The 23,413-nt window shown below is 35.6% G+C and overlaps 1 protein-coding gene across 4 annotated transcripts in view; it reads left to right on the forward strand.

The window, feature by feature from the left end:
- Slc10a7 (solute carrier family 10 member 7) overlaps positions 1 to 23,413 on the forward strand; it is a 240,062-nt gene that overhangs the window by 52,747 nt on the left and 163,902 nt on the right. The gene's annotated exons all lie outside the window — the stretch shown is intronic.

Below are 23,413 nucleotides of genomic sequence, written 5' to 3' on the forward strand. Positions count from 1 at the left end.
GAATAGTGAGGTTTGTCACTTGGTGGTTCTGATGTTGACTATCTAAAAAGAAAAATTAAGAGCTTGCTTAACTAGTCTCTGTTTTGTTAGTAAAGTGTAGCAGCAAAATTGTGTGGAAACTGATAAATTAACAGCAAAATGACAATGGAAGAGAATGAAAGGCAGAACTTGAATTTGCCTTAGTTTCTTAAAGACAAACCTAGTTTTGGACTGGGTAGTCTATGGAGCACACAAGCAGACCTGAGGATAAAAGAGGAAGGTCACCAACAGGAAATTCGCATAGATGGATATGCCAGAGCTTTACATTATGGAGAAGCCAGACAGTGCCTGAGAAGACCACAGAGAAAACCTGACTTTCAGCAAGCTTTTGGCCTTTGAACAAAGAGCTCAAGAATGAAACTTTTGCAAACATTCTAACCAAGCTTACCCTCAGAGATGAGGCTATCACCTGGGGCCACCAATATTCCAGCAGCCAGTTTTAGAGGATTATAGTTACATTGAAAACAGATGTTTGATCCTAAGCTTTTCTCTTAAGGCCTGACTTTTGCAGAAATGATGCTTTTACCTGACAAGTGTATGGGTTTAGGACTGAGATCTTGATTTCACTAACTATTCATTTAAATTTATTTCTCTCAATCACTTGTCTTCTCTGAGCCTTTTATTTTATGTTTGTAAAATAGGGCTATTTTGAGGATCAAAGAAACAGTTGTTGTCTGGAATATACAAGATGTTTAATAAATGCCAGTTTTTTTCTTCTTCTCAAATGCTATTTTGGAAAAAAATAAGTTAAATAAAGAAGCTAGTCATTCCATTATGTATTCCTGGGTTAGAAGAACAGATTTTGTCTCCTGCCCTTACAGAATTGTATGCATCACGTCTCAGTGAAGACTTTGTGAATTACTGATCTAAGGAAGAAAAAAATGAAATTCAGTTTGGTTAATAAAACCTCTTGGAAGTCAGTTTTTAAACTGCACTGAAGCTAGGTTAAATGGAAACCAAGTGGGGCCATTTTCAGGGGTTTTGGAGGTGAAGCAATTTGTTTTTATACTTGTATCAGTGCTTTTACTCTTTTAAATCTCCTTTCTGATCCCTTAGGTTCCATAATAAAGTCTTCAGTACTATACATTTTTATTAAACATCTTTTTTTGGACTCCAATTTGCATTTCAGATAATATAACAAAATATGTGTTTCAAATTCACTGCATAATTGTGATTAGAACATGTAATCCCTCAAAAGATGTTAATTGCAATTTAAATTCACACTGAATTTAATTAAGTGAGTTGGGGATTAGAAAGTAGATGTAAGAAGTAGTTAAGGGAATACATTTTTAAAAGGCATCCACTTTTTTCTAAAAAAAAAAAAAGTAAACCTCTTTCAACTTTAAGATTAGAAAGATAAGGAAATACTGAAGAGGAAGAAGCAGGTTAAGGACATCTTAGGAAAATCTTCAACTATGTTCACTATTTGGATAGTGAATTTAAGCTAATTGTGGTTTAAGAAGAAGGTCTGTTTTGAGTATTCTTCTCATTTATATTCTCAAAGAATCTTTCAGTACATGTTAACTCACTTGGCTTCTGTGAAAGACTTCAGTCAAACTGAGATGTTTAAGAACTGCAGAGAAGGATTGGGTAGGAAATAGCAACAGAGAACTTTCAGTCCAACTGTTATTTGGTGCTTCAATCTTCCCTACAATCTACTTGCCAAGGGGGTATTTTATGAATAATTAGATTTAATAGAATCCTCTTGCAAAGGCAATTTGTATATAAGTAGCACTTTTCTATGAAGACTCCAGTGTATTCATGGAAATAAAGAGTAGCTTTGGAAGAACTGAAGACGGTCTTATTTTTTCTGATATTGTAAATATACTAAAACTTGAGATTTAAGGTTTTGCAAAGTTCTAAGCAGCCCTGTCTTCCAGTGATTGGGAGAATGAAGTGCTTAAGTTAATTATTTGATGTTGGCTCAAAAAGCAGTTTTTCAAAAGGCTACCAGAATACCATTTGTGCCTATAAATCTCATTTTATCAATAATTTTTCCAGGAATGTTTTAAATCAGAGATCAGTTTTGAGACGGTCTAAAATAGTTTAAAAGCAAAAATGTTATTTTTACTTTTAAGTACTTTCATTGTTTTCCTGTGTGTTTAGAAGTAGAAAAATATCAATTAATTTTATAAAACTGGTCTGAATGCATCATGTCATGAATGTGGTGCACAAATTTCTGGCGAGAAAGAGAGGAGTTGGGGAGGGCATGTGTGTTACTCCTACTAACTGCCTAATATTTTGTTAGACTCTATAAGCAAAAAATTAAAAAAACCCCCCAAATTTCAGAATTTCAAAATGTTGCCCTTAGTGAACTGTTGCATGATAAGATTGAGATGAGAAGCAATGAGATACTGTCTGTGGCTTTAATTATTTAAACCACTATTCATTTTGCTTGCAATGTAAAATTCTACCAAATTATCGTCTTCATTTATTTGTAACTTATTTTCCCCATAAATGACTACTTTGATAATGACTAAGATTTCTTTTCTAGTGGCAGACAATTTTTGTTATTCCTAAAGAAAAGACTTTTTACCTTTTGATTTTGATTCACACTATCACATAAACATAATTTCTGACTAATGGCATATCAAAGGAAAGGCTTAGCATTTATTCCCTGTCATAAAACACATTGCGTTGTGACAAACCCTAGTTCAATACAGTATTCCATGATGACTGTGTAGTCCACAATGACTATGTGATTAAAATTTTAAATTACAAAAGCACGACGTACTCCTCATGTAAAGTTTGGAAAATATAGATGAACAAAATAAAGAAATGACCAATCCCACTTTTCAGATAAGTTTATTGATTTTCTTATGTATATTTATCTAAACCGTTTTATCTATACCTTGTGTAACAAGATTATATACATTCTTTTGTAATACTATTTGTCCACTTGCCAATATATTGTGACCATTTTTCCAGAATGTTCCACAACATTCTATTTATACACTTTTTTTTTTTTTAAACTCAGGGGCGCTTGGCCACTTAGCCACATCCCCAGCCCTATTTTGTGTTTTATTTAAAGACAAGGTCTTACTGAGTTGTTTAGCGCCTTGCTTTTGATCAGGCTGGCTTTGAACTTGTGATCCTCCTGCCTCAGCCTCCTGAGCTGCTGGGATTACAGGTGTGCACCTATTTATAGGCTTTTTTTTTTTTGTTCTCATGTATGGATGTGCAGTGATTAATTTTAGCTCTGATTATTTCATGTGCTTTTTGCTCTTAAAAAATAATAGTATGATGAAAATCCTTTTAGCTGATTCTTTTCTTGGATTTGCATTTTTTTCTTCCTAGGTAAGTCTTTAGAAATAGACTTGCCATTAAGGGGTTTTGGACATTTTTAAGACATCAACACTTGTCATCCTCTCAGCCAAGACAGGAATAATGTGAAGTTACCACTTTTCTGAACTCTCCTCAATCTTATGCATTATTATTTTTAAAAATCTTTGCTCGTTTGGTAAATTTCTCCCCACAGTACTTTTGTTTCTCAGTGCAAGCTAGGTCATGTTGTAAAAATGGCGAACCCACATAATATTTTATAACAATGTGTATTTAATAAATATTTAAAAAATCTTTTAAACTCCTATCCATTTACATGTTAGAGTAAAATCTAGAGAGCAACAGTGAAGATGTTGCCCTATTTCTTTGTTTACTTCAACCAAAAGAAACGCACATTGAAGTTGCTGAACGCATGATTTTACTGGAGCTCTCTAACCAAGTGACAAATGGTGCCTCTAGAAGGACCCAGGGACAAGACCTTTATGTTTTTTTTTTTTTCTTTTTCTTTTTTTTAATCACATCTTAAGATCTCAGAGAATCTGAACTTATATAAGAACGTTTGGCCTACTGTTATTACAGTGAAACCTTCTGAGAGTATCTTCTCAGGCCATTTTTTAAGAGAAAGTCACTTACAGATATAAAACGTTTGACCAGAAGAAAGCCTCAGGTTGTCAGAGTTACTTATACACCGTTGTTCAGCTGGGCCTCTTTATTAAATCATCTCTTGGCAGTCCATTAGTTGTGGTGCTACAGCTATTGCATGGACCACTAAGCTAATCTACCTTCAATCACTAACACAAGGATACCCTTAATAAAAATTTGAAGTCGATTTAGTGCTTCATTGCTTGCTGACTAGTGTTTCACTTTTTAGTGTGCCTGTACAATTTCCACGCTGTATATTTTTGATACTCACATATATCTTATCTACATAGTATATTAGAGTCAAATAAAGATTAATGACCTGGAGAAGGAAGAGTGTTTGGAAGCTCTTCCTTGTAATTCTGAACCAGCCACTGTCAGACATTATGATCTTGAGCAAGTCACTTCCCATACCAGGCTGCTGGCTAATCCTTATATGTAAAATTAAGCAGCACAAGTCACAGTAGCATATTATGGAATCATGCCAGATGTCTGTTAATAGATGAATGGATCAGGAAAATGTCATATATATATACACAATGGACTTTTACTTAGTCATAAAGAAGAATGAAATTGTGGCACTTGCCAGTAAATGGAGAACAGCATGCTAAGTGAAATGAGTCAGATTCAGAAAATAAAGAGTTGAATGTTTTCTCTCATATGCAGAAGCTAGAGCAAACTAAAGGAGAACAGGGGGATCTGATATCACAAAGATAAAGGGAAGATTGGTGGAGTAGAAGAAGATTGAGGGGAGGGAGGAGGGATGAGAAAGGGATGGAAATATGGACTGAATTGAGCAAAATCAGATTGTTTATATTATATATAAATACATTAAAAGGAATTTTCATCCTAATATGCAGAAAGTAGTAATAAAAAAATAACTAAAAAAAACAAGCAAAAGGAAGATCAGTAAAGGAAGACTGGGGAGGATGAGGGAAAGTAGGGAAGGGTGAGGGAGGAGGGGATTGAAATCACATTCCATGCATGTATGATTTTGTCAGAATGAATCCAACCACTATATATAACTATAATGATCTAACATAAAGAAAGGAACTTGGACTTACTTCTGTATAGCTCTATTACTTGCAGAAAAGGTAAATCACATTTTGCTGAGAGTAACACTTTGAAGCTTCTTATTTAACCTTAGCTTGATTTTATAGAACATAAAAAGAACTGCTGTGTTCTGTGCCCTATGAAAATTTGAGTAACTCGAGTGATAAAAAGAAAACCACATTATTCAGTGGTAAATGATATAGGAAAAAGTTTTCTTAAAGTCAATTTTAAAAAGAGAATCAACATTTCATAGTAAAAACTGAGAATACATTTGATCACTTTACTTTGAAAAAGTGAAATTTTAATTTATGAAAGCAAATTTATATTATCATTCAATAGCAAAATTCAAATTATAGTTATTTGCTAATTCTTGGAATGCAGAAAAAATCAAGTGCTGTTTTTTGGGGGGAGCAGGAGTTAATATGATTTTCCTAAGAAATTTGTATGATGACTTGATGCCATATCATTCTCTCCTATTTATTTTTGCATCACAATCATAAAGAAACAAATCTGAACAAAGAGTTGTCTTCATCAATCTTCATAATCTGATCACTCTTCCAAGCACCTATAGATCCTCTTTCCCCTTACTTGTCATTGCCTTGTTCTGATTTCATTGATTTAATTAAATCCTGCATCTTCTGCAGGACTTGAACTTTTTTTTTAACAACCTGTTTGCTATTTTATTGATGATGTATTGCCAGGTGTCAAAAGTACTGTATAGTCATTGAAGGGTGGAGATATAATACTGTGTGTAGTTGGTTGTGGGTATAGGAATGGAAGGGCAAAGATGATGAAATTTATTTGTAAAGACGGATTCATTTTTTCTTTTCTAATCTGTATGCCTTTAGTTCTTTTTCTTGCTTTATTGCATGGGTAGAGCTTTTAGATTGTCAAAATAAAAATCAAATCAGATTACCATAAAAATTTTAAAGTCTATTATTACATAAAAGAAATAATACATAGCCAAAGTTGGGGGTTATTTAATCTTTACAGTGATTCAACATAGCAGTGGAAATTTCCAGATAATAGGAGACTGGCTAATAACAATTATTTTTACCATTAAAAAGTCATTTTCATGGCCTAAGTGGCTTCTGCTTGGAGAAGTTTAGTCCCAATGTTCTTTTCATTTTACCTTAAAAAGGCCAAAGTTAAATAGAGGTAGCAGTCAGATTAGACATTCTCACTTTGTTCCTAATTTTTTAAAACATCATTTCCACTCTTTTTAAAATACTTCTTTAGTTGTAGATAGACACAAAATCTTTATTTTTTTTTTTATTTTTATCTTACATGTGCAAGGCAGGTGCTCTACCACTTCAGTCCCACTTTGTTCCTAATTTTAGGAGCGTTTAGTCTTTTGCCCTTAAAAACAATATAAGCTGTTCCTTTTTTTTTAAAGAGAGTGAGAGAGAGAGAGAATTTTTTAATATTTATTTTTTAGTTATCGGCGGACACAACATCTTTGTTTGTATGTGGTGCTGAGGATCGAACCCCGGGCCGCACGCATGCCAGGAGAGCGTGCCCGCTTGAGCCACATCCCCAGCCCTAAGCTGTTACTTTTTGATAGAAAACCCTTTATCAAGTGGAGAAAATTCTTATCAATTCTAGTTTTCTGAGTTTTTATCATGACATACATTTTTCTGCATCTTTTGAATATCCATGTGTATAGATATGACCATATGTTTGTGTGTGTGTATATATATACACACATGAATATATATACATATATATTCATATATATGGTAAAAATAATTGTTATTAGCCAATCTCCTATTATCTGGAAATTCCCACTGCTATGATGATTTACTATAAAGGTTAAATGACCCCCACTTTATATTCATATATATATATATATATATATATATATATATATATATGAATATATATGTACATATATAAGAACATACACACATACATACACATATACATTTTCAAATAATTTTTTTGGGGGGGGTACTGGGGATTGAACCCAGAGGTGATTAATCACTGAGCCATACCCTCAGTCCTTTTTTCATATTTAGGGACAGGGTCTCCTTGAGTTGCTAAGTGCCTTGTTAAGTTTCTAAGACTGTCTTTGAACTCATGATCCTCCTGCCTCAGCCACTGGGATCACAGGCATGTGTCACTGCACCCGGCTTGATTTTCAAATTTTAAACCAACTTTGCATTCCTGGAATAAACACCACCTCTTGACACATTATTTGTTTCATATATTCAGTTAGTTCAGATTTTGTAAGGAGTTTTGTGCCTAGTTATATGCATAAGGATTATTATTATTTGAAAAAAAGTTTTAGTTGTAGATGGACACAATACTTTTACTTTTCTTTATTTATTTCTATGTGGTGCTGAGGATTGAACCCAGTGCCTCGCACGTGCCAGGTAAGCGCTCTACCTCTGAGCCACAACTCAGCAAGGATTATTGTTTTGCTTCTTCCTTTATGAGTTTTCATTTGGTTTAGTACCAGGCTAATGGTAATCTCATAGAATGGTTTGGCAAATTTTCCTTCCTTCCATATTTTCTGGGGGAGTTTTTACAGAGTTAATATTATTTCCTTCTTTACATGTTTGGTAGAATTCACCAACAAAACCATTTGATCCTGGAGATTTCTTTTTGGGAAAGCTTTTAACCATACGTTCAATGTCTATCATATATAATGATCATATATAATAGGCTATTTATTCTTTCTGAGAGAGCTTTGGTAATTCATGAGTTTCATCTAAGTTGTCAAATTTGGGGATATGATGTTTATAATAATCTTATCTTTTAAATATCTGAAGGATTTTAGGATGTCCAGTTTTCCATTGCTGATACTGGCAATTTCTTTCCAAAAGCAAGAATGGATAAACTGTAGCTTAATAGAATAAGTCAGGTTTGCTGCATGTTTTTGTATGGTACATAAATTAGGAATGTTTTCCACATTTGTTTAATAGTTGGAAAGAAGTAAAAAGAAGGATGACATTTTCATTACATGAAAATTAAAAATCAAATCTTAGTGTTCATAGACAAGGTAAAGTTTTATTGGAACGCGGCCACACTCATTAGTTTAGCTAGTATCTATGACAACTTTGCATTTAACAGTAGAAAAGTAGAGCATTTGTGACAGATGGGCCACAAAGACTAAAATATTTATTATGTGGTTCTTATATAATAAAAACCTGTTTCCAGTCTTTGTTCATGTTCTTGGCACAGAGCTCCAAAAACCTTTGGAATTTGCTGAGAGATGGGAGTGTCCGTGTTATGCTAAGGAGACAAGCTTGGAGGGTCTCTAGATAGCTTCAGGATGGGTGCTGGTCACTAGAATTAGTAAGCCAATCATTAGATTGAAATTTTCAGCCACTCCAGGGAGGCCTGGGAACTGGAGATTGAGTTCAGTCATGTGATCAGAGAGTTAACACCTTATACCTACATAATAAAACCCTAATTAAAAACTCTGGACAAAGAAGCTCAGTGTTGCTCCCTGGTTGGTAAACACATTGATGTTCTCTGGGGAGAGGATATGGAAGCACTGCATTCCTTCCTAGACCTTACTTCATGTGTACTCCTTACAATAAAATTGTAAGGACAACATTTTGGGCAAGCTCCACGAATTATTTTAGCAAATTATTCAACCAAAACTGGTCAGGAGAACCCTAGAATTTGTAGCCATGTGGGCATCCTGGGGAGTTCCAGAGTTTGCTGCTGTCTAGATGAAGAGCAGTCTTGTGGAAGATGAAGCCTTTAACTTGTGGAGTTTAATGGTAACTCCAGAATGTGAACATCAGAACTGTATTGCAGTATCCCCAGTTGGCATTAGACCAGTTGGATCCATTACAGAAAAAACCCACCAATTCTTATTCTAGAGGTGTATCAACTTTATTGATCTTTTCCCAGAGCACCAGCTTTTGATTTCATTGGTTTTCTATTTTGTTTTTCTGTTCTTTGTTCTAGCCACTATTTTCTGCTCATGTCTTTATTATGTCCTTCCTGTCTTTATTTTTAGTTTGCTTCTTTTTCTAATTTCTTTTGCTTTTGGAATTGTGCCATCTTTCCCATCTTGGTGTATAGTGACATCATGTTTGCAGCTTGAAATTGGCCATGGTGGGAGTATTTGCTCCATGAAAATTAGCAAATGTCACAGACTGGTGTTCCTCCCCTCCTTCTGGGAGCTAGTTGTTAAATGTTTACGAGCACACTACTTCCAATGCCAATAACAGCTCTTTTAAAATTTTGTCAGGGGACCTAACCTGAAAAAAGGGATCTCAAATGAAAGTTAATTTAGAAAAGAAAATGATTTACTAGTGAAAAAAAATGTGACTTAAAACATACTCTTTAAATCTAAAACTCTAAAAGGATTGTGCAGTCGTTGATTCTGAAGACATGGAGAATAGGAGTGGCAGACACCATTTGCTAGTGATTTCAGTGAAGTCCTTTTTGAGAGAAAAAGTGCCTTGATTAGATGATCTGCTGAAGTCCACTGCAGCTCTGTGACTCTATGGTAAATTATTTCCCAGAAGATGGTTGGAAAGCTATTTTATTGCTAATGAAAAGCTGATGAGAGAGTTATTGCTGAGGGATTGATCCATTGCCCTCTTAAGAAGCTCTGAGATTCCCAGACCTAATGGATGGAAAAGAGCAGAAATAACAGTTAGGTAACTAGAGTCTGAAATTTGTAAGAAACATTAGATGCTTTGACATAGGTTGTCACTTATGTTTTGTGGATGCCCTTCTAAACAAAGCGTTAGGGGAATTCTTGGCCAGTTTCTCTCCTGGTGTGCTGAGAGCTTGGTTCATGTTTGGCATTAAATAGAACTTCCATTAATTGATCAGAGAAATGCTTGTCATATATCAAGAGGAGACACTAAAAAAATTCATTCTAAAGGAAATTTTAGCAGTTAATTCAAGGCCGCAGTAACTCTTTGATGTCATTGATCTTGCATTAAGCTACGATGATGTCTTTCTTCTGGTCCTAGATAGTGACTTGGTACTGTATACTATTTATTTCTGTTTTCTGAGGGCCTGACTTAATAAATTGCTTAATAAATTTGTGTTGAATAATGAGTAATTAGAGAAGTATTGTTTTATTCCTTTTTAGTAGGGATAGAAACCCAAAGTTAAACTTTAGGAATATTATGAAATTGCATTTTTGAAAGATAGAAAGTCAAGTAACCTATAACATTTTAAGTAATTTTTTTTCAGCTTAATATTAGATATTTATAAGTGTTGAATAAGCTACAAATAAATATATGTATTTTCAATTTAGGAGTTGGTATTCGTGTTTATATCCACAGTTTGAATAGTCAGTGGTAGGACAGCAGTGATTATATTTCAGGTAGTATCCTCTTGGTAATATCCTCAGTTCACCAATTTTTAGTCAGCACCTAATATATACATATCATTGTTCCAGGTTTGCCTAAAGATTAAAGAGAGAACTTCTAAAATTCTAATTTATACTTAAAATCTAACATTTATTCTGTTTTTTTCCTACTAAAGATATAATCAGTACAAAAACCTTAAAAATCAAAGAAAAGTATAAATGGAAAGTGTCCATAATCCCATTATTTCAACATAACCCCTATTAGTGTTTTGGCCTTTTCTCTATTCCACATCTATGAATGTTTGCTTAAAATAACATATGAAGTAGACAGTGTGACTGTAACTGAGGGTCCTGGGATTGTGTGGAGTTGAATTCTGGTTTGGCTTTGCTGTTATCCAACATGACCTTGAGAAAGACCCTTTGCCTCTCTAGAGCTTTGTTTCTTGATTATAAAGAGATATTTCTAGTATCTAAGGAGTCTTCCCATTTGAAAATTCCAATTTCATTGAAATTGAACACCTTTGAAGACTTGAGATTTCAGGAGGATGAAATCCAAAGCATTTCATTAAGTCTATATTCATCTCAATGATAAAGCAGATTTAAAAATCTTGAACTAGAGTAAGTTTTTCCTGTTAATACCATTAGGTTTTGTTCTTATGGACTAGTAACACTTAAAGTAACAAATTTTACCTGGAACCTGAACTACCATCTGAATTGACATACTTATTTGAGTTGTTAAATATGTTTTTAGGAAGCTGAAAACAATTCTTTTAAGCTTCATATGCTACTAGAAATAAGAAATACCGAATCTCCGCCATTTTAAGTGCACAGTATTTTATCAAAAAAGCATACCAAGGAGAAAAGCAAAGCAGTTATGTGATTTGATTCTTTTTGCACCTCAAGAAAATTGATTTTGCTCTCCTTCTCCTGCTCTGTGCATTTTGTGAAAATGTAGATTGGTATGCAAGAACTATTGCATATTAGGCACCAAGCCTTTAAAAGTGTTAAAAGGTGTCTGGTTTGCTTTAGAAGGGTCAGTTTGCACATTAAACGATTTTTGTTGAACAGTTAAGATGTCCTTTTACTTTTACATTTTGTACTAGAATTTTTTGTATGCATTTTAACGGTTATTTAAGAGTCCCCATGTGCTTAGAAAGGAATCTGAATATATGTGCCTTTTTAAAAAAGGCCTCAGCACAATGTAGGTTACTCCATCAATACCATCAAATGACTGGGAGCTGTAGTTGGAACAATATGTAAAAATACAGCTTGTGAAAGATTTCCTTTATTAACTGTCATCATCCGCAGAATATATGTTCAAATAAACGTTGTGTAATAACTAAATTTGAGATTAATAGGCCCCTTAAGAAACAGCGAAGTCATTCAGAATAGTCAGTGAAAAATAGGCTGTAAGACTGTAACATGCACATATTGTCCTGCTTACGTGCTCTCTCTGGTGTCATTCCCATTTATCACTGTCGCCAGCTCTGTTCTCATTAAAACAGTCTCGCACAAAAGCAACTTAATTTTCTTAAGGAGAGAGGACACCTGATTCAATTTAGCACCCAGAAACAGGAACTTGAATATATTTTTTTCCTGGCCTGAATTGAGATGAATAGTTACAAATAAGAATACCAGCCCCCGTTCGCCTCAAGATTAAGGATATTAAATAATTTTTTTTCCACCATGGAATCAAGAAATGGACCTGTAGAAAGAGGAAGGAATTGAAGCTTAGTCCTGGAAATGCAGCTGAATGTCAAATATTTACTCCTCACTTAGAGATGTGTAAATATCTGTCTATTTCTATTTCTGTTCATTTCTATAATATTTTTAGAACAAAGAATTAAAGTGTTTTTAAATTAATCTTGCTTTACATTGGTGGATGGCTTTGTAGCAGTACTATAGTCTTCATTTAGATTTCTTTGTTGAGAAGACCCTTTTTCTAGTACGGTTTCAAAATAGTATTCTTACTTTTTAGTCATTACTGCTTAAAAATCACACATAAATGGAATGAAATGAAAAGTGCTCATTCTGTATTTAGCATGGTGTGTAAATTCACATTTTACTTGATATCCTGTAGGTTCAATAATACATAAACATGGTATACAAATGCATGTCAATTTTTACTTCTTTTGAGATTTATACAGTGAGAATACTGCTAATTAAGTACTCAGAATAAAATTAGAAACTAAGTTGCTTATTAGAGAAGGATAATTGACTTTGAAAGCAGATAATAAACTTTTCTTAATTGTTTTTCTTTTGCCTTTGTTTAGCACTTTATAGAATACAAGTAAGGAGAAAGTGTTTTATGTTTCCACATTTAATTGGAGGTCAAGGATTGGAATTTACTCCTTGATGTTTTAGTCGTTATATGTTTTTCAAACTGAACCTGTGCTTAAGAAGGAAATAACTGTTAAGGCCAGTTCTCCTTCCTGTGAATCAGCCTAGTGTGATCAGAGGTTAAATCCATATAGTTGAGGAACTTTTCCAGATAAGGTAATTCAGCTTTGGTCTCTAACAATCATGACCAATAGCTAAATTTCTTTTCCTTCTTTTGCAGTGATGCCATTGGCAATGAGAGCAAGAGATTGTGTTAAATAAGCATCATCCACCTCCTCAGAGTTATCTTAGGGGAAGCACTTTTTAGTTTATCCCACCTGCCCAGTTAGTCCTTTGTTGTTTTCTTCTGTTTAGGGACATGATTGTGTTGCTTAGGCTTCAAGTCATAGAAAATAAACTAAAAGTGGCAAAGCAAGCAGGGACATATTTTTCTCATATACCACGGTGCTTGGAGGCTGGCCCGCTGGCTTCGGCCTTATGGCTTAACCATACCAGTGCTGCCACTGCCCTGCTCTTCTTAAGGATGCAGGATGGCTTTCACTGCTCTAAGCAGGAAGAAGGGAAGACCAGACAATACCAGATGCTAACCTTTCTAGGTCCCCGCTATCAAGCAGGTATCAATTGCTGTTTCATTGGCTAGAACTTGGTTACATGGCAACCCCTAGCTTTTCCTTTTTCGCATGCACTTATTTAAAAAAGCACTTGTTTAGAAACTACTTTCTTTTCTGAAGCCATAAAGATAGTTTCATATTTTCTTCCAGAAGTTTTAAAGTCTGCCTTCCACATCCGGGTCTTCAGTCTATCTAGTGTTTTTTTCCTTTGGCATATTGTCCAGAAGCCAATTGCTTCTCCTGTCCTCGCTGCTCAGTGATGTACTCTTGTCATATACAGCTTCTTCCCATTATTCACAGTGTTTCGTTGAAAGCTTCTCTTCAGTGGGCATTGTTTTCTCTGGGAACTCACTTTTTCTGGGTTACGGAAGTGACCCTAAAGAGAAATTTTGCATTTGTTTCTTTTAGGGTGTCAGGAGTTCCACTGGTCCTTGATCTGTCTTTTCTTTAACCCTTGGTTTGGGATTCTTGAATCACATGGTAGTGTAAATTCAGCCCCTGTACCCACATTTGATGCAAGCCTTAGGTTACTTTCCTGAATGTGTGAGTAGAGTTTTCTAGATGCTCTTTACTTGTGGGTCAGCCTTTCTAGCCATCCACGGCACCCTGCTTTAGACAGGTGTCTCAGCTCCAGATCTCCCACATGGCAGCAGAAGCCTGGGCTTATTTCTTCATGGGCATGTGTGCAGCATTAACTCGCGCAGGTCACTGCTCAGGTTTTACCTGACTGCTATTGGAACAGTATAATTTTTGTTTTATTTTAGTCAGCTATGTATTTAACATACTGTGTGGTCATTGTAGCCCCTTTATCAAATGGTATAAATTTAAGAATTATCTATCTGAAATGACATCTCACATCTCCTCAACCCAGTCTTCCTTTGACAGCAGCTCTGTCAGATCTCATGGATTTCTGGTTACTTTTGGTTCAAAAATAGTCATATATTTAATAAATAGATTAACTTTTAGTTATTGAATAATCCAGGGTAGTATAACTAGTAACTTCAAATTTCATCTTTCTCAATCTAGGGCTAACCTGTATTTTCAAAGAATAGAAAATTTTACTTTTTAATTAATAACTGCATACACAGGTGATACAAATTTAAAAAGAGGACCATGAGAAAGAAACAGCTTCTGTGTTATTGTTATGTTTCCACTTCTCCTCCTCCTTACTTCTGCCCTTTCCAGAGGCAGGGTAGGGCCAGGATAAGCACACAAAAGTGAGTGGGACAGTCTTTATTTGTTGGTACTATTGTGATATGGGCCTCAGTGCCCTCTGCCATCACAAGTGTCCAAATACTGTCTCTTGTTCTGGTTTGATTGTTAATGTCCCCCAAGGCCCCTATACTAAAGGCTTGGTCCCCAGCCCATTGCACTGTTAGGAGGTGGAGGACTGTAGGAGGTAGGACTTAGTAAAGGAAGCTCTGTCATTGGGGGTGTCCTTAAAGGAGGCTCTTGGGACCCTGCCCCTTCCTTCTCTCCTTTGCTTCCTGGCTACTGTGAGGTGAGCAGCTTTGCCCCAAGATGTGCTCAAACCATGCCCTTGTGCCTTTGCACAGGCCCCAAAGCTATGGAGCCAAATGACCGAAGACTGAAACCATGGATCCAAATCAGTCTTTTTTCCTTTTTAAGTCATTTATCTCAAGCATTTTGTCATACTGATGGAAATCTGACTAAGTCTTTGCTGGACATGTTAGGGGAGGGGTTATTTTTTTCTAGTCCCTTCTCCTAGTCAGATCCTCTAATTGCTGGAGTCTCTTCTTGGGCGTCTTTTTGGCTCCTATGGAATTGGCATAACCTTGCCCTTCACACAATTGAAGTAAACTGTCCAAATACTAACCCTCTCTCCTTGCCCTGTCATTGTGGACTATTCTAAGCAGCCTCCCCAAGTCCTTGCTGTTTCCAGTCAGGAAGCAAGTGCCTGTCTTTGGTTTACTTACACAACCTCCCCATTTCTGCCACCAGTTCTAAAGAACACACCATGATATTTCTAGGACTCTTATGGCATGTACTCACTGCTCCAGCATATAACTGTTTCCTCAGTAGACATCTAGCAGGGGACAGCAGTACAGTTCTTGCTTCTCTTCATTTTCTCTCCTCATCACTGGCAATTTTGTACATCATTCCCATCCCCCATTTGGGAGTTGTGGTGAACAGATCATTTTTTTCCCCTAGAAGAGAAAAAGTCAAAACACTGCTTCTGGAAGTTTCCTTCTTCAGTCTCTGTAGTTTCTAGTACTCACTTACATAGCCTGCACATGAAGTGAATCCTGGTCCAGTTTTGGCATCCTTCTGTTAGTACTAAGGGACGTGTTGGCATCTTATTTAAATAGTGGGGTATTTGTCACATATTCTCCTTAGTTTGGAATATTTTTAGAAATTCTAAAACAACCATAAATATCCTGTTTTAACATTTTGGAAAGCATTTCTGCGTACCCTCACTGGGATTTGGGGTATTCAACAACAAAAATCAGCAATTTCACAAATTAACTTGTAATAAACCATTCATTCTCAATGTAAATAATGACTTTTTTTTTTTTAACTTGGTGACTCATAAGGAAAGAAAAAGAGGGGATGTTGGACAAACATCAGGAAAAATTTTGACATCACATCATAGGAGAAGATTTGGATAGGACCCATCCGTGTTCATATGTGTAAAATGCATTTTTAAAAGGGACTAGATATATTTGTGTAACTCTGGAGCATAGACTATGGTCAGTGCATAGCAGTTATAGGAAGTTGTGGCTTTCAGGCTAACTGTAAGAAGAACATAATGTTCAGAGCCATTCAACAATGGAAATGATTGCTTTTAGGAGTTAGAAAACTCTCTGTTCCCATTGTTTTCAGATTTTTTTTTTTTTTTTTAGAAATTTACCCTTTTATTTGATATAATTGCAAGTAGGTTATGAAGAAAATAATTTATTATTGAACTTGTTCAATTTTCCCAAATTATTTAATAAACACATGCTGTATAATATATAATAAAACATTAGTACAATAGCTAATATTGGTCAGATACTGTGGTGTATGCCTATAATCCTAACTAATTAGAAGGCTGAGGCAGCAGAATTACAGGTTTGTGGTCAGCCTGGGCAACTTAGTGAGACCTTGTCTCGAAAGGCGGAGGGGCTGAGCATATAACTTAATGGTAAAATACCCCTAGGTTCAATTCCTAGTACCAAAAACAGCAACAATAACAAAAACAAAAATCAAAAACCCTTATTGGATAAAATTGGGTTAATACCCAAAGCAGTATATTATCTAAAAATGTGTAATATAATAGAAGCCAATTCTCTCATTATTAAAAAACCACCATACTATGAACATTTTACAGTTAATATCAATCTAATTATCTGTCAAATGTGATTATTCCGATATATATATACTTTGCAGAAGTGATTCATGAGTTAATATTGAAAACATTGTATAAGGCATTCAACTAGCACAAGAAGTATTTGTTCATTCGTTCATTAACTCATTCTTTAATTCAGTGTTATTTGTAGAGAGTACAGTATGAATCAGGTGCTATTCTGGGTACTAAAGATGTAACCTTGAATAAATTGGAGAATAATTTTATTGTAATGGAGCATTCTAGAGAGGAATGGGTTTTGAAATTATTTCTAGCAAAGGAAATAATAACTTTTTCAGTCAGCTTTGTGTTATTGTGACAAAATACCTGAGATAAGCAATGTAAAAGAAAAAAAGGTTATTTTGGCCTTTAGTATCAGAGGTTTCAATACATGGACACTTGTCCCTTTTGCTTTGAGCCTGTGACAGCGCAGTACCTCATGGCAGGAGCAAATGGCAGAAGAGGTCTATTTACCTCATGGTACCTGAGAAGCAGAGAGAGGGAGAGGAAGGGAAGAGGTCCCACTATCCCCGCTAAAGGCACACCACCCATGACCTAACTTCCTTCTACTAGGCCCTACCTCCTAAAGATTCCACCACCTCACAAATCACCACAGGTAGGGGACTATACCTTCAACACGGACCTTTGGGGGATAGTCAAGGTCCAAATTAGAGCAGTAACAGATGAATTAAGAATCAGTGGATTTCTCTCACCACTTCTGTTCAACATAATGATTGAAATTTTAGTCAGAGCAGTTAGTCAAGAAAGGAAATAAAAAAGTATAAGTAGGAAAGGACAAAGTCAGATTATCACTGTTTGCAGATAATGTGATCCTATACTTAGACGATCCAAAAAGTTCTACCAGAAGGCTTCTAGAGCTAGTAAACAAATTCAGATAAGTAGCAGGATACAAAATCAACAAACAAAAAATTAAAATAGTTTTTCTATAAACCAATAATGAATTTACTGAAAAAGAAATCAGGAAGTAAATCTATTCACAATAGCCTCAAGCAAACAAGCAATAAAACAAAAACGTGGGAATAAATCTAACTAGGGAGGTCAAACACTTGTACAGTGAAAATTATGGGACACTGAAGAAAGAAATTGAAAAAGACACTAGAAAATTGAAAGACTTTCCATGTGCATAATACATAATAAATATTGTTAAAGTGGTCATATTACCAAAAACAAGATTCAATGCAGTCCCTAGAATGTCATCAGAATACTAATGACATTCTTCCAATACCCAGGAAAAAAAAAAGAAAAAAAAAATCAGTCTTAAAATTCATGTGGTGGAATACAAGACCCAGAATAGCAAAGGAATTCTTAAAAAAAAAAAAAATGCTGGAGGCATCACAGTACCCTGCTTCAAATTATGCCACAGAGCTGTAATCACCAAAGCTGCATGGTACTTGTATAAAAGTACACACACATACCCATGGAACAGAATAGAAGACACAGGGACAGACCCACCCAGATATAGTCATCTCATCTTTGATAAAGATGCCAGAAACATACATTGAAGAAAAGACAGCCTCTTTTAGCAACTAGTGCTGAGACAACTGAATATATGTATGTAGAAGAATGACATGAGATCCCTATCTCTAACCCTGCACAAAAGTCAACTTTAAGTGGATCAAAGACCAAGGGAATAGGCCCAAAACTTTGCACTCCTAGAAGAAAATGTAAGGTCAACACACCAACATGTAGGCACAGGCAATGACTTCCTCAATAGGACTCCTAAAGCTTAGGAAATAATGCTCAAAGTTAATAAATTTGGATGGTGTAAAATTAATAATGTTTCTGTACAGCAAGGGAAACAATAAGAGCACGAAGAGAGATTCTACAGAATGGGAGAAAATCTTTGCTAGTTACTTTTCTGACAGAGGACTAATACCCAGAATATATAAAGAACTGAAAAAACTTATCACCAAAAACCAAGAAACAAAAATAAAACAAAAACAAAAAACATAATCAATAAATGGGAAAATGAACTAAACATACTTCTGAAAAATAGAAATACAAATGACCAACACATATATGAAAAATATTTCAATATCTTTAATAATCTGGGAAATGTAAATCAAAACTATATTGAGATTTCATCTTATTCAATTAAAATGGCAGCCATTAACAGTATGAATAATAATAAATGTTGGAGAGGATGTGGGAGAAAAGGAACTCTTATACACTGTTGGTGGGACTGTAAATTAGTACAACTACTATTAGAAATCATTGTGAAGGTTCCTCAGAACACTAGTAATGGAACCATCATATGACCCAGCTATATCATTCCTTAGTATTTATTCTAAAGAATTCAAGTCAGGGCTGGGGTTGTGACTCAGTGGTAGAGCACTTGCCTAGCACTTGTGAGGCCCTGGGTTCGATTCTCAGCACCACATATAAATAAATAAAATGAAGGTTTATTGACAACCAAAAAAAAGAGAATTCAAGTCAGCATCCTATAGTAATACATGCATACCATGTTTATATCAGCACAATTCACAACAGTGAAATTATGGGACCAGCCTAGGTGTCTATCAGTGGGTGCATGGATAAAGAAAAGGTGGTATATATACACAGTGGAGTTTTATTCAACTATGAAGAAGAATGAAATTATGGCATTTGTAGGAAAATGGATGGAACTAGAAAACATCATGTTAAGCAAGATAAGTCAAACTAAGAAGGTCAAGGGTCCTACGTTTTCTCTCATATACGGAAGCTAGAGATGGGAGCCTATGTTTCTGTCGACCTAGGTTCCTTCAGCCATGAAGAAGAATGAAATTATATCATTTGTAGGAAAATGGATGGAAGTTTGAGATTATTTTATTGAATGAAATAAAGCCAAATTCAGTAAGTCAAGGTTCATATGTTTTCTTTCATATGTGAAAGCTAGAGAGATAAAGGGGAGAGGAGAGCGGGGAGGAAAATTATGAAAACAGAAAGGAGGCAAATAGAGGAAGGGAACCCCGGGGAGGGGGTGGGGGAGAGGTATAAGGGAATGAAATTGACCAAATTATATTGTTCTATTGTGTGCATATATAAATATGTAACAGTGAATCCCACTATTATTTATAATTATAATGCACCAATTAAAAAAAAAAAAAAAAAGAATCAGTGGACTGTTCCAGGAATGGCTTCAAGGCAGAAAAGAAGAATTTCATATCCCAAGAGAATCTGGTGTATATCCCAAGGGGTCTTACCTTCAGAACAAATTATCTTTGGTGGCTTGTGTTTGATCTCAGTTCATAAAGTTTATATTCTCTATAGCTGTTTGTTTTAATATAAAGACAGTAGTGGATTTTGTTCTCAAAACTGAGTATTCACATTGCTATTTATATTTCTAGAAAATGCCCACCATTCATCCTGTAGCCACCCAGCACAGTGATGTGTGCTCCAAGGGTGCTCAGTGGCCAGCTTGCAGGCGACCAGCAAGGAATATTAACATGCAAAGTAGGAATTGAAATCTTTATTGTATTTTACAATGAAGTATTATATATTTTTTTTAACACAGAGGGGTTCAAAAAGTAAACAATAAGTGGCTTAGCATCTTCCTGCCCTGATAATCCTCGTTGAAATATACAAAGACAATGTATTAAAGAAAATTAAAGTTAAACAGGACAAACAGAACAAATGAAACAAAAATGACCTCCACCCCAGCCCCTTTCAACAAATTTAATCACGGGTGGGATGTGTTTTGTGATCCCTCTGAGAAAGATATTGTGTGTTTATACTGTCTGTGTGTGTACATATTTATTTACACAATGGGAATTATACACATTGTTTTGAAACTTGCTTTTTCTCTTAATATATTTTGACCTGTTTTCATTCGTATCAGTGTATGCAGATCATCTTGTAAGTGGTTGTAGAATATTCCTTAGTAATTCTAGATTTTATTTAACTTGATTGCTGTGTAGCAATGGCAAGTCTCAAAAATTATGCCATTACCTCACTGTATCATAACAGGAAAACAGGATGTTGTGAAAAAGATTCTTAGATTGGTTGGGAGACTGAAAATCTGAAATTTGAAATGGGAGACAGAAATCTAGATTCGTCATTGCTTTGTAGTACCTACCACATGTGAGATCCAGTCTTCTCTGCCTGCCTGTTCTTGGATTTTGCCAAATATAGAATAACTTAGTAAAAGAGGTAGACTTTGGACTTTTTGGGCAATCCTACTTATTTCATTGATTCAGTTATTAAACATATATATGCTTATGAAGAGCTTCCTTGCTTTCCTTAGAATACTTTTGACTCTGGTGGTGCAGGGAGGCATGTATATAGGTCATTTCAATATCATACGACAAACTCTATGACAGAGATAAGCTTAACATGTTCTAGCAGCAGGCCTGGGGGGGCATTCAGTCCACCTGTAAGTGAGATGTATGTGTGTGCTAAAGAATGATGCCCAACATTTGCAGGTAAATGGATGGAGTTGGCGAATATAATGCTAAGTGAAGTTAGCCAATCCTAAAAAAACAAGTGCCAAATGTTTTCTCTGATATAAGGAGGCTGATTCATAATGAGGTTGGGGGGAGCATGGGAGGATTAGATAACCTCTAGATAGGGCAAAGGGGTGGGAGGGGATGGGAGGAAGCATAGAGCTGGAAAGACAGTGGAATGAGGTGGACATCATTATGAAGACACGAATGGTGTGACTCTGTATACAACCAGAGATATGAAGAATTGTGCTCTATATGTGTAATATGAATTGTAATGCATTCTCCTGTCATATATAACAAATTAGAATAATAATTTTTTTTTTTTTTTTTAAAGTATGAGGCCCAAGCTAAGTTGCAAGATAGGTCAGAGTCACCAGGTAGAGGAGGGGAAAGGGCATTTCAGCTCAGGGAGCGAAGAGGTAAGAAGTAGCATGAAGAGTATGGGGAAACTGTAAGAGGTTTAGTTTTCAAAAGATAAAAGTTGAGGCAGGAAGTGAGATGAACAGAGACCTATTCATGGAGGGCCTTGTGCAATCATATTATTCGTGATCCTTAAGCCAATAGATATGCATGTCTTTTACATAACAATAAAATACTCTATTATTATTCTTTGGAACTCTAGAAATCATAATTCTCTAATTTGCTACAACTGTAAAATTGGGCCAACTATTAACTGAATTTCGAGCCCAGGATCCTTGGTTTTGTCTGATTTCACATGGTCTTCATAGCACCTGGAACAATAAGCGACCATTTCACAAAAGTTCACCAGAGTTGACTGCACAGGAGAACAGCACAACAGAGGGAGCTCAGATCCATCTCCACTTTCAAGAAAAAAGCAAGGAGTTGGCCTGCAGTGTCTTTGAAGGCCCAAGATGTCGCATCACTGGCACCACTGTCCTGTCAGAAGACATAGGAACATAGCCAACACACATAACATATGTGTTGGATACAAAAGAGAGTTGGACAGAATCTGGATGTGATGATCCCATCTCATTAACAGAAGTTAATACTTATTTTACTTTGACTTCTGAGTCTTTTTACTTCTAGTATTTCCGTATTTCCTTAAATGCTAGTTTTCAAGTATAAGGTTAATGAAAAGCACTGGAAGGAATACAGGATCTCAAAGGAAAGACCTCATTACTTTATTAAAAGGAGAGTCAAATTAATTTTATGAACAAAATAGGGTCAAGATTATTATGGGGAAGTACATTTTGTAGGAAGGAAAGCAGTGTTCCCTGTTGATCTCACCGCAACTCACTTATTTATATCCTTTTATTTTTCTCCATACATAAAACTTTCTTGGAATCACCCATAATGGAATTCCAGGAAGATGTGTGAAATATGTGCTATAGTTTTCAGTTGTCATCTGTAATGTTTTATTTAGCTGAACCTTTTTTTTAAATTTTCCCTCCACTGCTCCCAAAACAACACAAAACACCATATGCCATTGTCCCTGTTAGGAAGCAAAGGTTTCCCTGGCCTATGTCTGTGCCTTCGTTTATGCCACAGAGGAGCTGTGGTCCAGTGCCATCTTTTATTGATAGGGCCAGCAAAGGAGAAATCTAATGAAATTATCAAAGCTTTGAATTAATTATGAACTGGAAGAGGAGAGCTAAGCTCTCTGGAGCCAGGGATCTCATTACCCATTCACTCTCATTGCCTCCTCTTCTGGAGCAGAAGGCATTTTCAGCTGCAGCTCTTAGCCTGGCTTTGGACTTTATTCAAACTTACTAAACTGACATCCTCTTTTTACTACAGCGAGGCTGATAATGTCCATGATGATTAATTTAGCTCTGCTCTGGATCTGCTGGAGATGTAAATAGGTTTTCTCTACCTACCCTTCCTTTTCCCTTTTCCTATTTTTCCCCTTATTTTCTTTCATCAAATTGGATGTTATACAGTTTTTCTTATTTGGGGGTAATGTGAGAAGCTTTCAGGACTGTGGTGTAGCTTCATGGAATATAGTGATTGGTGCAAAATTAAGAGCTATATTGCATCTACTGTGTATTTCATGGATGTTTAGGTAAGCGCAAAGTCAAATATTTTTTCTTTGAATTTTGAGCACCAAATTGAAGTTTTTCTTGCTTGTTTCTACTGGAGAGATGATGGTTTAGCAATGCTCTCCTGGTCTTAACTGCGTCATTCACATTTCTGAAGTGTGTTGTATGGGAACAGATCTCCCTCATGGTTATAGTTATAGGACTTCTGCTCCCTAATAGGGAGTATTCATGTTTGCCTAAAGATTTTTTTTCCTTCTCTCACTAACATGAATTTTCTGATGCATAAATCAGCCTCTGATTGTTCTAAGTCTAGCAGCAAAATCAATAACAACAAGGTTTTGATTTACTATTGGTGAAGATTCTTTTGGTGC

The sequence above is a fragment of the Marmota flaviventris genome, chromosome 7 (genome assembly GCF_047511675.1).
Source record: "Marmota flaviventris isolate mMarFla1 chromosome 7, mMarFla1.hap1, whole genome shotgun sequence".
NCBI lineage: Eukaryota > Metazoa > Chordata > Mammalia > Rodentia > Sciuridae > Marmota > Marmota flaviventris.